Consider the following 16,074-nt stretch of genomic DNA (forward strand, 5'->3'; position numbering starts at 1 on the left):
CAACTCAGTGAGCCAATACTCCCAGTGAGTTTCGGCACCTCGGGGTCACCACTCCCAGAGGCACAAAGGTACCTCGGCTCTAGACCCTCTCAGCCTCATGGCGAGACCCGTAGGAAACAGGTCACATCTGGACAGCTGTTGAGCTGATTCCTCAGAACCAGCCCCGGAATGCCCCGGTACACCTGCTCCCTACCATGCAGCACCCATCCCCACTGGCTCCACACTGGCGTCCCCTGCCACCAGCATGAAACTGATAAGAACAGATACTACACTTGATCTTAGCCAAAAGGCCGAGAAGCGATAAGAGCAACATCTCCCAACAATTCAAGAGCATTCGGGTGAGGAACAATGCTTTTCCCAGCATGATAGAGCACAATGTCACAAGGCAAAAGTGATAACTAAGCTTATTGAAAGTCCTGTTAATACAAACAAAAATAACTTTATAGGGGATTGTTCCTCACATAAATACTGGGGATTAACAAATATCAGTTTGCTGTGTTCTTTTAGTGCTCCTTTTAGCTCAATGGTGCAAATTTGTTCCATTTTAACCAGACTGGAATACAAGGGAACAAGTGAACATCCTGGTGGGCCCTGAATAGTGCTGAGACATGACTGCATTTTATGGCAATTGGCACAAAATTATTGTCAATTTCTAATGTTTTTGCTGCATTCTGAAGGTCAAAAAAGGGTAAAACAGATAACATTTGCATGTAACTTTAGGGTGGTTCCCCCAGAGTTAACTCTACTGGTAGAGGCAGCTCTAGACTTTAGGAGGCCTTAGGCAAAACTCGGACAAGAGGCCCTCACTGACAAGTTGTCGTAACCTAGTGTGGATTGGCAGCACCTGGGGCAAGGCAAAGTATAGTGCCCCGCACCCCTAAATGTAAGTGAATGGTGATGCATGCAGTGGGATATTTCCAAGGGTTGGGGTACAGAAACAAAGTACAGTGGTCCCTCAACATACGATGGTAATTCGTTCAAAATGACCCATCGTTTGTCGAATCCATGGTATGTTGAGGGATTCGTGCAATGTAAAGTATAGTAAGTTATACTCACCTGTCCCTGCCGCTCCGGACCGCGTCCTCACCGCTCCCGGTGCTGTCCCAGGGGCTCCCGATGCTGTCCCGCTGCTCCGGGTCCATTTCGGGATCCTCCGGCTTCTTCCGCATCTTCTTCAGGGTCCGGGCCTCGCTTTCTGGTGACGTTATTATGCTGCTGCGCTGGCACGGCGTGCATAGCGACGTAATAACGACGCCGGAAAGCGAGGCCCGGACCCTAGAGAAGATACAGAAGACACCGGAGGATCGCGAAGTGGACCCGGAGCAGCGGGGATAGGTAAGCCAACCTGTACGGAATGCTTAAACTGCTATCCGACAGCAGCTTAAGCATTTTGCGCTGTCGGATAGCAGCTAATGCCGTGGCCCCGAAATATAAAAGCATCGTATGTCGATGCTGACATCGACATGCGATGGCCTCTGAGAGGCCATTGTATGTTGATTTGATCATATATCGGGGCCATCGCATGTCGGGGGGTTACTGTAATACCTCCCCACCAGGACCATGAAAGAAGCTGTGTTGACCCGCCCCCTTATGTATCTCTATGGGATAGCCATAGAGATACATGAGGGGGCGCGTCAACACAGGAGGGGCATGTCGGAGGGGCATGTCAGATTCCACTGGAGGGGCATGTCAGTTTCCACTTTGTGCGGGGTCAACACTCTCCATTCCTTGGGAGAACTGGGGTGCTGGGGGAGATTTCGCGGGGTCCCTGTGGTCGGACCCAAAACAAACTCTCCCCTGCGATCAGAAACCTATGTTAAATTTTACCAACCTGGAGCACTCTGTTAAATACATGTCCTTAACTCCCTCTGACAGGCCTCTCCTAACCCCCTTAATTTATCCCTTCCTCTTCTCTTGTAACAGCCCAAACACACCCACCACACAAATAATAAGCTTAGATACCTCAGCAGACAGTATCACACATAATAAGCTTAGATACCTTTGCAGACAATATCACACATAATAAGCTTATATACTTCGGCAGAGAATATCACACATAATAAGCTTGGGTACCTCAGCAGACAGTGTTACACATAATAGACATAGATACCTCGGCTGACAGCATCACACAATGTAAGCTTAGATACCTCGGCAGACAGTAACACACATAATAAGCTTAGATACCTTCACAGGCAATACCGCACATAATAAGCTTAAATACGTCGGCAGATAATATCATACATAAAAAGCTTAGATACCTAGGCAGACAGTATCAGACATAATAAACTCAGATACCTTCACAGACAATATCACACATAATAAGCTTAAATACCCCCCCACCCCAAACCTACCTCTTTCCCCAGTGTTATTCTGCTCCCTTTTACATTCCTGCCATCTCTTCTTTCTGTCCTACTGTTTGGGCCCTCTCCCCTGCAGTCAGGTGCCTGTATTACACTCTTTGCTCCAGCGCTTCGTGTGAGCTCTGTAGCTGCTTCCACGTCTTCTCCCGGTCTTGTGTTTATTGCGATGCAGGGCTTTTAATGCAGGCCGCATGCAGTGATGTCATCCCATAGTGCTCAGCCTACATTTAAAAGCTCTGCCCTGCACCGCAATAGACACATGGCCGGGAGGAAAGCAGTAGCGGTGGTAGTAAAGTACAAGAGCTGAGTGCCACTCATGTTTCCTTTCCATAGGGGTGGGGGGGGGGGGGGGGAGTTAGGCGAATGCAAGGCCCTCGGTAGAGCCGCCTCTGTCTACTGGTGGGCCTTAGTCACCTCAGTCTGATACTGCTTTTAGCTGGGAAAAGCACAGACCTGTAAATTTAATATGCTGCCCTTACATATAACAAAAGTGTCATGCTCAGTAGAGATCTGTCAAGGAAGACTAGCAGAGTGAAGAGAATCTTGGGGGGGCTGTAGGTTTGACCCAGATGATTGTTCACCATGGTCATAATTGTGTAGCTGATAAGTGGCCTATAGGTTATTGGGCCCCACTCAGATACAGGAGCATAGTACTTTCGTAGGGATGAAAAGTTGCCAGCTTTCTGTTGTATAGCACTACCATGTTGGTTTTCTGATAAATGGCGCTATTATCCAAGCCTTGTTATCTTACACTTCATTTTCAGACCATTAGGTGGAGTGACCAAATTCATTTTGTTATGGGATCCTATAAATTGCCTATGCCTATGACTTCTCCGAAATGTCATTGTTTCCATATTAAACCATAACAGGTTATAAAGTGACTCCGGTGGAAAGCTATTTTTTCTTTTTTTTTTTTAGAATAATAGTTTTTTATAAAATTTTCTAAATATATGAAGGAGAGCAGAGCTCAAACATATAGAGCAAAGGATAATGCAATATACATACAAAAGTGTGGTCAAAATGAGAAAACACATTGCATATAAATCTGAATGACAATGTATAATTCATACGTAGTTTAGTTGTACATATAACAAGCTAACTGGAATTACAAAACAATAATAAGTGCACTCATAATCCAAAATAAAAGAGGAATTGAAAGAAAGTGGACAGGAAGATATGTACCTATTGTGGAAAAAGAGAAGGCTCAATCTGTATTACAGAAAGGTGAAGTTAACACCTGTTAACTATAGTTGAACAGTATTGTATGTGCTATGCAGCCAGATATCCCATCTGGAGAGAAAATCTCGTTCAGTGTTTAGGGCAGATTACATTTTATATTCATGCCAACAGTTGAAATTAACCTCTTAATTTTTTTTAAATCAACTGGTGCCAGAAAGTTAAACAGATTTGTAAATTACTTCTATTTAAAAATCTTAATCCTTCCACTACTTATCAGCTGCTGTATACTTTATTTTCTGTCTGACCACAGTGCTCTCTGCTGACACCTCTGTCCATGTCAGGAACTGTCCAGAGTAGGAGCAAATCCCCATAGCAAACTTATCCTGCTCTGGACAGTTCCTGACATGGACAGAGGTGTCAGCAGAGAGCACTGTGGTCAGACTGGAAAGAAATTCAAATAGAAAAGAACTTCCTCTGATGCATACAGCAGCTAATAAGTACTGGAAGGGTTAAGATTTTTAAATAAAAGTAATTTACAAATCTGTTTAACTTTTTTGTTCTAGCTGACAAAAAAGACATTGTTTTCCACCGGAGTATGCCTTTAATCTCTGAATTTTGTTGCCTATGATATTTACTCATGCTTGTGTATGTCTGTAAGCTGTGTATTAATCCCCCTCTATTTCTTATGTACAGTGCAGTACCCTTGCTATCTACATAACAATTATGATAATTATTATTATTATTATTATGAATTTAGTTTAAGTGGCAATAAATAATGGTATATTACAGCACTGGTATTAAACATTAAATGAAGAAATACATCTATTAGGAGCCCTGGAATATTGTTATGCCTTTCTGAACAAGAAGAAGAAAAGACCGTCTCTTATTTTGCCTACCTAGTTGCATTCGATTATGTTATCAGTGAAGTTTGGCAGCAGAAAGTCAAATTAATAATGTTCTAACCAGGAAAGAATCAATCTACATGGCTTCTGTATTGCGTTCTTCTGTTAAAATGATTAAACATGTTCAGCATCAATTATGCAATACCCACTTACTTGGGGAAAGTTTTCTCTTCTGAAGCCATCCATAAAACACAACATTTCTGCTGTTTCACAGGGATGAGCTGTCAGCGCTTATATCTGACAAAACTGTTGAAATCCAGGAGTTCAGATAGTGAATCGCGCTTATGTCCTGTTGTGCCCAGAGGTGCACATTTTGATTATCCCAGGAATAGTACAAAACTTTCCATCAATGCAAGTCTCACAAATGTCATCCCCCTCCCTAACAAAAGCATAGAATAGATCCATCAGCCTGAGTAAGAGAAACCTTACATAAACCAGCTGTTATAAACCTCAAGCTGACAAATGCCTAACCGGCAGGGCTGAATATTGGACAGATCTTCATCAGAATTTTATATGATTACAGTCTCTGGTTTATTCTTTCCATTCAATTAGACAGAAATATAGATATATATGGCAAATACTTTTTTTTTTACTGCCCCATTTAATCTAATTACCTGTAATATAAAGATTAATACACATTCCAATTAGGGGTGTGAATCGCCAAGAATTTGGCGATACGATTCGAATCGCGATACCAGTGTGGCGATTCGATATATCCCGATATATCGCGATACCGTCTAGGTGACGATACATCACGATATATCCCGATACATCGCCCACCTGGGAGCATTCATAGATCCCAATAGATGCCACTGTCAGCTTTGACAGCGGCGATCTAGTACTCCGGCGCACACTTTTCTCATTTTATCCCGTCCGGGCTGCAAAATAAAAGAAAACGCACTTTCTCTTACCTGCCAACGAGCCCCCGGAGCTCTGGTACACTCCGGTACAGGTGTTCGGTCCCCGGGCTGTATTCTTCTTCTTCCTGTTAGCCCGGCACGTCACACGGAGCTTCAGCCTATCACTTGCTGAGGCGGGACATCGCAGCGGCCGGTGATAGGCTGAAGCTCTGTGTGACGTGCCGGGCTAACAGGAAGTAAGAAGAATACAGCCCGAGGACCGAACACCTGTACCGGAGTGTACCGGAGCTCCGGGGGCTCGTTGGCAGGTAAGAGAAAGTGCGTTTTCTTTTCTTTTGTAGCCCGGACAGGATAAAACGAGAAAAGTGTGCACCGGAGTACTCCTTTAATAGCCAGCCACAGCGATTGCCGCATGCTGGCTATTAGCGGCGGCCCCCGGCTACTGAGAACAGCTGGGGGCTGCAGAGTATGGGGCGGGCACGAGTCCGGAGCCCGCTCCATACACAATGCAGAGCAGCGCATGCTGGATACTAGCGGTGTTGATGCATCAGCGGCCCCCGGCTACTGAAATCAGCCGGGGGTCGCAGAGTATGGAGCGGGCACGAGTCGTAGCCCGCACCATACACCCAGAGCGCTGCCGCGTCAGATCTGGCCTGCCCGGTTCCACAAATGTGGAACTTGTATCTCCTAATGCCCGGGACATGCTGTTCCGGGTGTCAGGAGATAAAAATTTCACATCCCTAAAAGAATCGATTCAGTATCGGCAAATGAAAAAATCGCGATAATCGCGCAAATCGATTTTTTCTTACATCCCTAATTCCAATAGATATGTATTATTTATTAATTTAATCATTTACCGGCCACATGCTAACTCATCACAAAAGTTGTTATATTACATTAATATTATAAGTCTAGCATATACTCGAGTGTAAGCCAAGTTTTTCAGCCCAATTTTTCGTGCTGAAAACGCCCCCCTCTGCTTATACTCGAGTGAACTCTCCGCCTGTCAATCGCTTCTCAGTGGTCTTCAACCTGCGGACCTTTAGATGTTGCAAAACTACAACTCCCAGCATGCCCGGACAGCCATCGGCTGCCTTCGTCATCATCCAGACCCCCCTTTAGTTTTCTACTCACCTCCCCTCGGTGGGAAGGAAGGGTGAGCTGTTCCGGGCCATCTATGCTGCAGGGACCGTCCGGTGGGGAGGGTTAGTCGTTCCGGGCTGTCCATCTTCACCAGGAGGCCCTCTTCTCCGCGCCGGGCGGGCCCCGGACTAGTGACGTTGCCCTGACGACGATGCACAGGGACGTTCATGCGCAGCAGACGTCCCTGCGCATGAACATCCTTGTGCGTCATCGTCAAGACAATGTCACTAGTCTGGGGCTGGCCCCGAGCGGAGAAGAGGGCCTCCCGGTGAAAATGTACAGCCCGGAATGACTAACCCTCCCCACCGGACGGTCCCTGCAGCATAGATGGCCAGGATCAGCTCACCCTTCCTTCCCACCGAGGGGAGGTGAGTAGAAAACTAAAGGGGGGTCTGGATGATGAAGAAGGCCGCAGTGGTCTTCAACCTGCGGACCTCCAGATGTTTCAAAACTACAACGCCCAGAATTCCTGTCCAGACATGCTGGGAGTTGTAGTTTTGCAACATCTTGAGGTCCGCAGGTTGAAGACCACTCATGAAGGGATTGACAGGCGGTGATGATGAAGGGGGGGGGGGGGGATGATGACAGGGTGATGATGACAGGGTGATGATGACGGGGGTGATAATGACAAGGTGATGATGTCAGGGTGATGATGACGGGGGTATTAATGACAGGGGTCTGGATGATGACAGGGGGGGGGATGATGACATGGGGGGATGTTGTATTTTCCACCCTAGGTTTATGGTCGAGTCAATAACTTTTCCTGGGTTTTTGGGGTGAAATTAAGGGCCTCGGCTTATATTCGGGTCGGCTTATACTCGACTATATACGGTAATTCAGCTCTCTAGACAGCTGACAGTTTTCACATAAAAAAAAAAAATTCTTTCTTAGCAGTCAAGCAGCCAGTCCTGTAAACTGTTCATACTTAATATTATGTATAATCATAATAATGGGTGTAGGGATTTATTTTTCTGGTTAATAAATAGGGTTTAGTGGACTTAATAATTAATAATAACCCTAGAAGGGCCTTACTATTAGCATTTGGGATCACACTGGCATCTTTTTTCTTCTGTTGCTATACTAGAAAGCACATAGAAAGCACAAAGAATTCAGGTCACGGTGTGACATGTGCACAAATAGCAATTATTTGTGTGAAAAATGTTAATGCAGATCTTACTTTGTTAATGCAGAAATGTTACTTTGATGCAACATTTTAGAGTATATTCACACAAGACTTGTTTGGGTGGAAAATAAGCAAATGGATTCTCTTCATATTCGTCCCATGCCTTGTCCATGTGATACCGTTGTCATATTAGCTCCCAGATCTATTTCAAATACAGTGATCCCTCGAGTTACTATATTAAAGAGGTACTCCATTAACTGAACTTATCAGACACCTATCCCCTATCCACAAGATAAGGCATAAGTGTGTAATTGCAAGGTGTCTGACTGCTGGGGCCCCCCACAATCTACTTACCCATCCATGGCATGCTCCTTGACCCCCTTCTTCCTGGACATGGGAAAATGATGGCCCACTTAACCAGTCACTGACTGTCACTTGCTCACTACCAGGAAGGTGGGGGCCAGAGCGTGCTTAGATAAATAAGACAAGCAACATAAGGGGTCCCAGCAGTAACACCCCATGATCAGACACATATCCCATATTTTAGACATAGGGAATAAGTTCAGTTTACTGAAGTACCCTTATAATTAGTTTCATTGTATCTAAACCATGACCAAGACCGACACCATGGAAAATTTTCAACTCAAAATAAGAAAAGATTAAAATTAAAGGTTTATAGTGGCAGTATTATGACAGCACTTTTTATAGGAAAATTTAACATGAGTAAGCAAAAAATATATCATGATATTTTTTTCTATTAAACCACTCAGAGAGTTTACCTTCCTTAACTTGCTTAACATGGCATTCAAGAGTTAAATAATCTAATGTCTATTGTAATAGCAGGACCACAATTGTGCACTACAGCCATTGCCCTTTTCCTGATCACAGGCACAGTTACAGTACCCATAGAAACAGTGAGCATGCCTATGTGATTAGAGATCAGGTATTACACTACAAACTCCAGCAAGTAGTGATGCAAGCCAAATAAACTATCACATAACTAGCAGAGAAAAGCAATAATCTGTGGGCTGATCTCAAAAAGTGGCCTCCTGTCAGTAATTGCAGAAGTCTGCTGTTGCACTACATATTCTCAGTAATATTCCTACCTGACATGAATGATCACCAAAGTATGTTCCCCACGACATGAACAGTCAGGTTGATGCATTCCTGGGTTGTGCTCTTTCTCTATGGATTTCTGGTTTACCACACAAGATTAGAACTTGCCCAGTATGCCATGGGTGTTCTGTCTTTTTCACCCTTCAGTGTAGCATCAGAACAAGATCGTTTGCCAGCAACATGGAAAAAGTCTTGTTTGTTCAAATTAATCAGGCAAAGATGAGTGTAGAGTTTAAACCGACTGTGTCAAAGGCCACTGATTAGACAGTACTTCCACCATCTCTGCCATCTTCTGCCATACGCTGGTTTTACCAGTCCACATCTCCTTCTGGATGCAAGATACTACAACTCCCACCAGTCAGCCATCTCCTGCTGTACGCTGGACCTACTATTCTCACCAGTGCACTGCTGCCTGCTGTATGCTGAATACAACTACAACCAGTCCACCATCGCCCTTGCTGATGCTAGTACCAGCAAGGCATGCACATACTCTACACAACCCATGATCCTTTTTTACAAGAGCTTTTCTAGTTTTACTATTTAAGAACACCAATCCTGTTGCTACTCACAAAATGCGATCATTTTTGCTACACTTCTGATATGTCTGTGTGCACTTTAACATAGGCAAGCACGTGACAAAATTGGCTTATGCAGTGTGTTTTTAAACAAGCTGCTCGTTACCATGGGTTACCTCATAAGGTAGTAACTTTAATAATAAGTTAGCCTTAAAACCACCTTAAAACTACTTGAATACATTCATAGCAGTGTTATACAGGGTTTAGAGCTCTTTTGGGGCTTATTTCGTCAGTTCGCAGAGAACTAGTTCAAAGAGAACCACATTTTCGGGAAGCTAGGCAAGCGTGGCAAGCCAACCTTTTCAAAAGTTCTCTAATCTCCAGTTAAGACCAGCTACTAAGTTTGGTTACTTTACTCCGAAATGTTATGCCACCATTTTGGCATTATGCTTAGCACATTGAGTCTCATGTAAACCACAAAAAGTATCTAAAAAAGTGTGTCAAATTTATTTTAAAAGCCATTTTGGCACAAATGACATCCAAACTCTAGCACATTTGCAGTAGTAAATCTGCCTTGATGATAAATATTGGGGGGTTAAAGCAGTTGTCCGGTAAAAGAAATAACCTGTGTTTGGCATAACAAAATAAAGCAACTTACTAATATAAGGTTTTTAGCCATTGTGCACAGATATTCCAAATTCCTTATTCAATGAGTCATAAATTTAATGAGCAGTGATTTGAGCTCCCCTCTTCACAACAATGGTCTTATCCTGAGCAGACGTTGAAGGGGGTGGAGCAGACTGCATTCAGAGAGTGTAACATGAAGTCACAGCTACAGGTTAGACAGCCTAGCTCATATGGGATATCTGTGTACTACGGCTAACAACATTATATTAGCAAGTTTCTTTATTAAACATTTTGACACTCTACACGGATTTTTTTTTTTTTTACAGGACAACCTCTTTTAAGCCAGCAGTATAGAGGAATAAATTACATAAAAAATAGCTTACACTAACAGTGAAAACTATTTAAAAAAATAAAGTAATATATATATATAAAATAAAAAAAAGATAAAAAATAAATCATTTTCAGGTGACAGAATGTTTATGTTTTAAAGAGCTCTTAGTCATTCTTTGTGGAAAATATCTCACATTTGCTTTTCAGAACTTGATTAATAGATTCATTTATATTTGAAAACTTGTGCATGAAAGGGTAAAGCAATTTATTTGCAGCCTTTATAATGTCAAGTGATGTTATTAATTTATTAGTGACACACACTTAAAGAAGAAAGACAGAAATAAAAACAATGGCTGTGTCCAAAATACTTAGTGGATCAAACAGATTGGCTCTGCATGTAATTACATATAGAAGTGTGTTACTGTAGGGTCATTTTGCACCATAGACAAATACAGTGTTTTTTTTTTCATTTTTGCACTTTCATATTTTCCACCTCACCTACTAAAAATCAGAACGCTTTCAATTTCGCACCTAGAGACCCATATGAGGGATTGTTTTTTTGCACCACCAATTGTACTTTGTAATGACATCAATCATTTCACCACAAAATCTATGGTGAAGCAAAAAAAAAATCTTTGTGCGACTAATTTATTTTAAAAAAATGCTATTTTGTAACTTTTGGAGGCTTCCGATTCTACACAGTGCATATCTTTATTCTGTATTACAATGATACCCAACGTATATAGGTTTTATTTTGATTGACTTCTTTAAAAAAAAAAAATATGTTTAAAAATGTCCTCTTCTGACCCCTATAACTTTTTTTTATTTTTCTGTATACGGTGATGTATGAGGGATCATTTTTGTGCTGTGATCTGTTTTTATCGGTACCATTTTTGGTACTTTTTGATCGGTTTTTATAAATGTTTTAGGGTATACAAAGTGACCAAAAATATGCAATTTTGGAATTTGGCATTTTTTTGCATGTACACCATTGACCACGTGGCTTAATTAAAAGTATATTTTTATAGTTCGGACATTTGCACACGTGACTGTATCACATATATTTATGTTTATTTTTGTTTACATATATTTTTGGTTTAAATGGAAAAGGGGTGATTCAACTTTTTATTAAGGAAGAGGTTCAATCACATTTATTAACTTTAAAAAAATGTACACTTTTTTTTAACTCCCCATAGGGGACTATTACATGCAATCCTTAGATTGCATACACTGAACAATGCTATGTCATAGCAAACATTGATCAGTGTTATCTGTGCTAGATTGCTCCAGCCTGCAGAGCCTGGCCAGATCAGATGGCGAGGAAGCAGGTAAGGGCCCTCCCGCCGTCCTGTCAGCAGTTGGGGGTGCCACAATTTCACTGCAGCCATCCCAAACAGCCCGCTGAGCTAGCCGGGATGTCATTTATCCCATTTAATACCATCCACCTGATCGGTGATGTCTGGTATTAGCCGCGGGTCCCGGTTGCTGATAGCAACCGGGACCCACCAGGTATGAAGCACGCTAGGCTCTGAGCGTGCTTCTTATAACTGGAGTGGGCAATGGACGGAAATATTATCCTAAAGGGGTTAAATCTGCAGTCTTTCATTCAGATTTTGATGAGAATTTGCTGCAAACTTGCTAGAAATTTCATTCAATGTAAAGCAAATTACACCACCTCTGAACCCAACTTAGTAAAGCAATGATAACAATGTAATCAGTATTTTATCATTATTTACATGGACTCTGGCAGCACATCCAGAAGTGAATCATGAGAGCTTGCAGATTTACAATGTGTGTCCTTCAAATGAGAATTTTTCTTCAGAATTAGACAAAGGACTGTGTTTTTCCCCCCTGTATTTCTTTTGTACAAAATAGAAGAAGAATTTCTAAGGTTTTAGTTATATAGGGGTTAACATAAAGTGGGTGTAACATGAATTTCCTGGGCCCTAAGGCAAAACCTGTGACAGGGTCTCCCACTAATTATGTACAATTTATAGCACATAATCATTTTGCTTTCTTATGTGGCAAAAGGGCCATTGTGCCTCCTTAGCACACTATGACAAACAAACATGATGAATTCAACTAAAAAAAAAAAAACATGGCCGCACATCCATTTTGATTACTATTACCTCTTAGCAGAATTACAAAAACGAACAGGTAGTTCGTATAAGTTTTGATCAAACTACACAAGCCCACTTGCTATGTCATGGCCATCTGATTTAAGTGAGTCCCTGGGTGCTGGGTAACAACCATCACCACCACAACAATGATGGCCCAACGCTGCCATACCTAAACAGTAGACTTGGACCAGGCCACCCCACAGACACAGTTCAAACAATGGAAATCCCACACAAGTGAGAAGAGATCACCAATTTCCCCTTAGCATGTGCTCCCTGCCAGCAGACTGAAAGAAGATACATTTACAGTTTGATCAAAACGTATACTGTTTTTGCAAATATGCTGAGGCAACAAATAAACGTACAACATGTGGATATGTGGCCATGTATTTTTTGTGTTACATTTGTATTGTATATTTTAGTTAATTTTTTCTTGTTTTGTCCTGGTTCCAGCACTCTATCCATTCAGCTCAGGACATTTTGAGACTGTGGGGCTGTGTGGTGGCCATTGTTACTGTGGCACTGTGTCTGTAGGGTAGCATGGCACAGCTCCGCAGGCCAAGTCTGGCAATGATGAGGCTGCCACACCACTGGCTGCAGTGGTGGTCGTCACCAACACCAAACCATTTTAAAGGGGTATTTCAGGAAAAAAAAAAAATTTATATCAACTGGCTCCAGAAAGTTAAACAGATTTGTAAATTACTTGTATTAAAAAATCTTAATCTTCCAATAGTTATCAGCTGTTGAAGTTGAGTTGTTCTTTTCTGTCTGGCAACAGTGCTCTCTGCTGCCATCTCTGCTTGTCTTGGGAACTGCACAGAGAAGAAGAGGTTTGCTATGGGGATTTGCTTCTACTCTGGATAGTTCCCGAGACAGGTGTCATCAGAGAGCACTTAGATGGAAAATAACAACTCAACTTCAGCAGCTCATAAGTACTGAAAGGATTAAGATTTTTTTATGGAAGCAATTTACAAATCTGTTTTTGGAGCCAGTTGATATATAAAAAAAAAGTGTTTTCCTGGATAGCTCCTTCTAGTTCCTCGTTGCCTGTCTCTTGCCCTTGCCAGACGCTAAAGCAGGACCTGCCCACTGGCTAAGATGGGACAGTGTTGCAGCCAGAGAATGGCTGAGCCGGCAGGTCCTATTCTGATATCTTGTTTTGGAAGCAGGGAGAAACACCGACCAGGAGGGAACCAGAAGGATTTGCAGCAGGAGCTGTGGGGGGACTGGGCTAGGTAAGTATTATGCTTTTCCTTTTTTACCCCAACATTTTCATTTTTATACTGAAATACCCATTGAAACTGTGGCATACATTGAGGTTTGCACAACTTGTATCACAGTCTTAATGCTTCTGAACTGTTTCAGCAAGGCAATAGTTAAGAAAATAATAAAAGTGATACATGTTGGTGCACCTTTGTAACTGCTTCAATGCTTCCGACATCAATGCTGAAGGAGTTAAAGGTGATCACTTATAAATATATACAGTTTGAATGAATGGCATCCATATGAAGTGCAGTGAGCATGATAAATTTAGCAATAAATTGTGCACTCAGCCATGCTAGAAATGATGTCCTCGCACCTTCATCTCCGCACTTTGATTTATAAACTTTTTTTCCACAACCTGCAAAGTGGTTGAAATCAATCAGCTGCATAGTCATCTAGAAATAATCAGAAAAGCATATGCAGGGGAAAGTATTATTGCCTTTGACTCTGATGGCTGCCTATACACAAAGACAGTGAAATATTTAACATGATATCATGTCTTCTGGTGCCAAGTCAGTTCTGCTGTACATCTGCCATCACAAATGACTTATTTCTAAATATTTAATCTGCAAAAATGTCTTGAAATTATTTCAGTTGGGAAAGAAAGTACAACTTTCTCTCAAATATGCTCATGTCTTGTCCACACTAAATGTAAATTTAGTCTCTTCCCGGCCAATGTTGTACAATCCTACAGTTTTCTACAAATACATCTCAGTTGTTTTATAATGGAAATCTATGCTGCATTTTACTTTACACCTTGCATATCAATTTGTCACAATTTCAATAGCTCTTCTGGATGCCAATTTATAGAAACATGAATTTCTCACATTCAGACTATGTGCTCATACTATTTTTAAGTTACTTTTGAGCCTCAAAAATGCTTAAAGAGAACCAATAATCAGATTTTACCCTATATAATGCTTGGCAAAGCATTATATGGGGTAAAATCTTTATCTTCAACATTCCTGGGGGATGCTCCTGCCCCCAGGGATGGTGAGGATATTAACTTATAAATTAGTCCCCGCCAACCCCGCAAGTAGTCTCCTGGGCGGGGAGCTCTTCTTACCTTACCCACACGTTACTTCACCGACAACGACACCCTCTTGGCTTGATTGACTGGCCCCGTCATTGCTCTGCTCCATTTGTTCAGTGAGCAGAGCGATGATACGGCCCGTCAATCAGGCCGAGGGGGCGTCGCTGCCAGCAAAGTAACGGGACCTGGTAAGAGGAGCTCCCCGCCCAGGGCACTACTTGCGGGGCTGGCAGGGACTAGTTTGTAAGTTCATATCCTCACCATCCCCGCAGGCAGGAACGTCCCCCGGGGATGTTGAGGATAAAGATTTTACCCTATATAATGCTTTGCAAAGTGTACCCTTTAAAAAATCAGAACATTAAGGTTTTCCTTTTTTTTAGCAGCGGTGAGAGTCATGGGCCGAAACAGGTGGTAGCTCACCTGGCAGCGAACCGCCAGCTCGATGCTCACCAGAATGGGTACTCTAAAAATGTAAATAAATGCTAATTAAATAAAATAAAAATTGCATTAAAAAAATCTATTTACTCTCTTAAATTTTTACGCCATATGGTCTCCCTGCTGCCACATTCAGATGCTCTGTGCCAGTGAATCTAATAGCGATGCCTGTAATCTGCATGTCATACTGAATAACAGTATTATTTCACTAACACAACACACTCCCTATGCGTGTTAGAACAAAGCAAACTTTTCTATACCCCCTATTGAGGCTCTCTCTAGGTCAGAAATAGCCATTTTTAATACAGATTTGCCGCAAATAAATTCCACCCGAAACAAATTTTTCCGAAAAATTTGGCGAATCGGACAAATCTAATTTTTCAAAAGTTCACTCATCTCATAATTTTCATGTTCCACTGCTGTTTTAAGTGTGGATTTTATTTTCCTCATATATTACCGTACTTTTTCCAAAAAGTTTATCAAGGGAAGTTATTTCAAACATGTAGCAAATTTTTACAGAAAGAAAAGTTCACACTTGGCAGATTTGCAGAAGTGAATGTGCTTGGGAACTGATTTTTAGTTGCAGATATTTGGGCAAATCTTGTGTGTATATACCCAAATAAAACAGTGATAACTGACCAAATATGAACTATTAAAATGTGTATGTTAACATTTTTTAGTTTTTTCCCTGACAAAAACATCTCTCATACATCTTGCCAGGGAAACACATTATTAGCCAAAGATGTTGAGTTATTGTCATAATGATTATCAATGGAGGCTTCTGTCAGAAATGGCAATTTTATCCAACTGCTATAGCTATAAACAATAGTTCCCAACCTGCTGTATTAGTAAATGCATTAGACAGGGTTTTGAGATTTGTGGGATCATTAAGCGGTTACCAAATTTCTACCTATTTACCTTGTAATTGATTTATCTATCCTATTGTTTTTTAAGCGTCTCTATGCCAACTTAGCGTTTTTTGAAAGAAAAAAGCAGCTAAGCGCAATTATCCTTTTCAAAATGTATATTATACGTGAAGATAGAAGTTTGCTCACCTTTGTGTGTTGTACT

The 16,074-nt window shown here is 41.7% G+C and overlaps 1 protein-coding gene and 1 pseudogene across 4 annotated transcripts in view; one reads left to right on the forward strand and one right to left on the reverse strand.

Moving 5' to 3' along the window:
* The window catches only part of CHRNA7 (cholinergic receptor nicotinic alpha 7 subunit), a 247,095-nt gene that overhangs the window by 60,333 nt on the left and 170,688 nt on the right, over nucleotides 1-16,074 (forward strand). The window lies entirely within an intron of this gene.
* Nucleotides 212-302, reverse strand: LOC130268188 (U2 spliceosomal RNA; annotated as a pseudogene).

Source organism: Hyla sarda, chromosome 4 (genome assembly GCF_029499605.1).
Source record: "Hyla sarda isolate aHylSar1 chromosome 4, aHylSar1.hap1, whole genome shotgun sequence".
Classification (NCBI taxonomy): Eukaryota; Metazoa; Chordata; class Amphibia; order Anura; family Hylidae; genus Hyla; species Hyla sarda.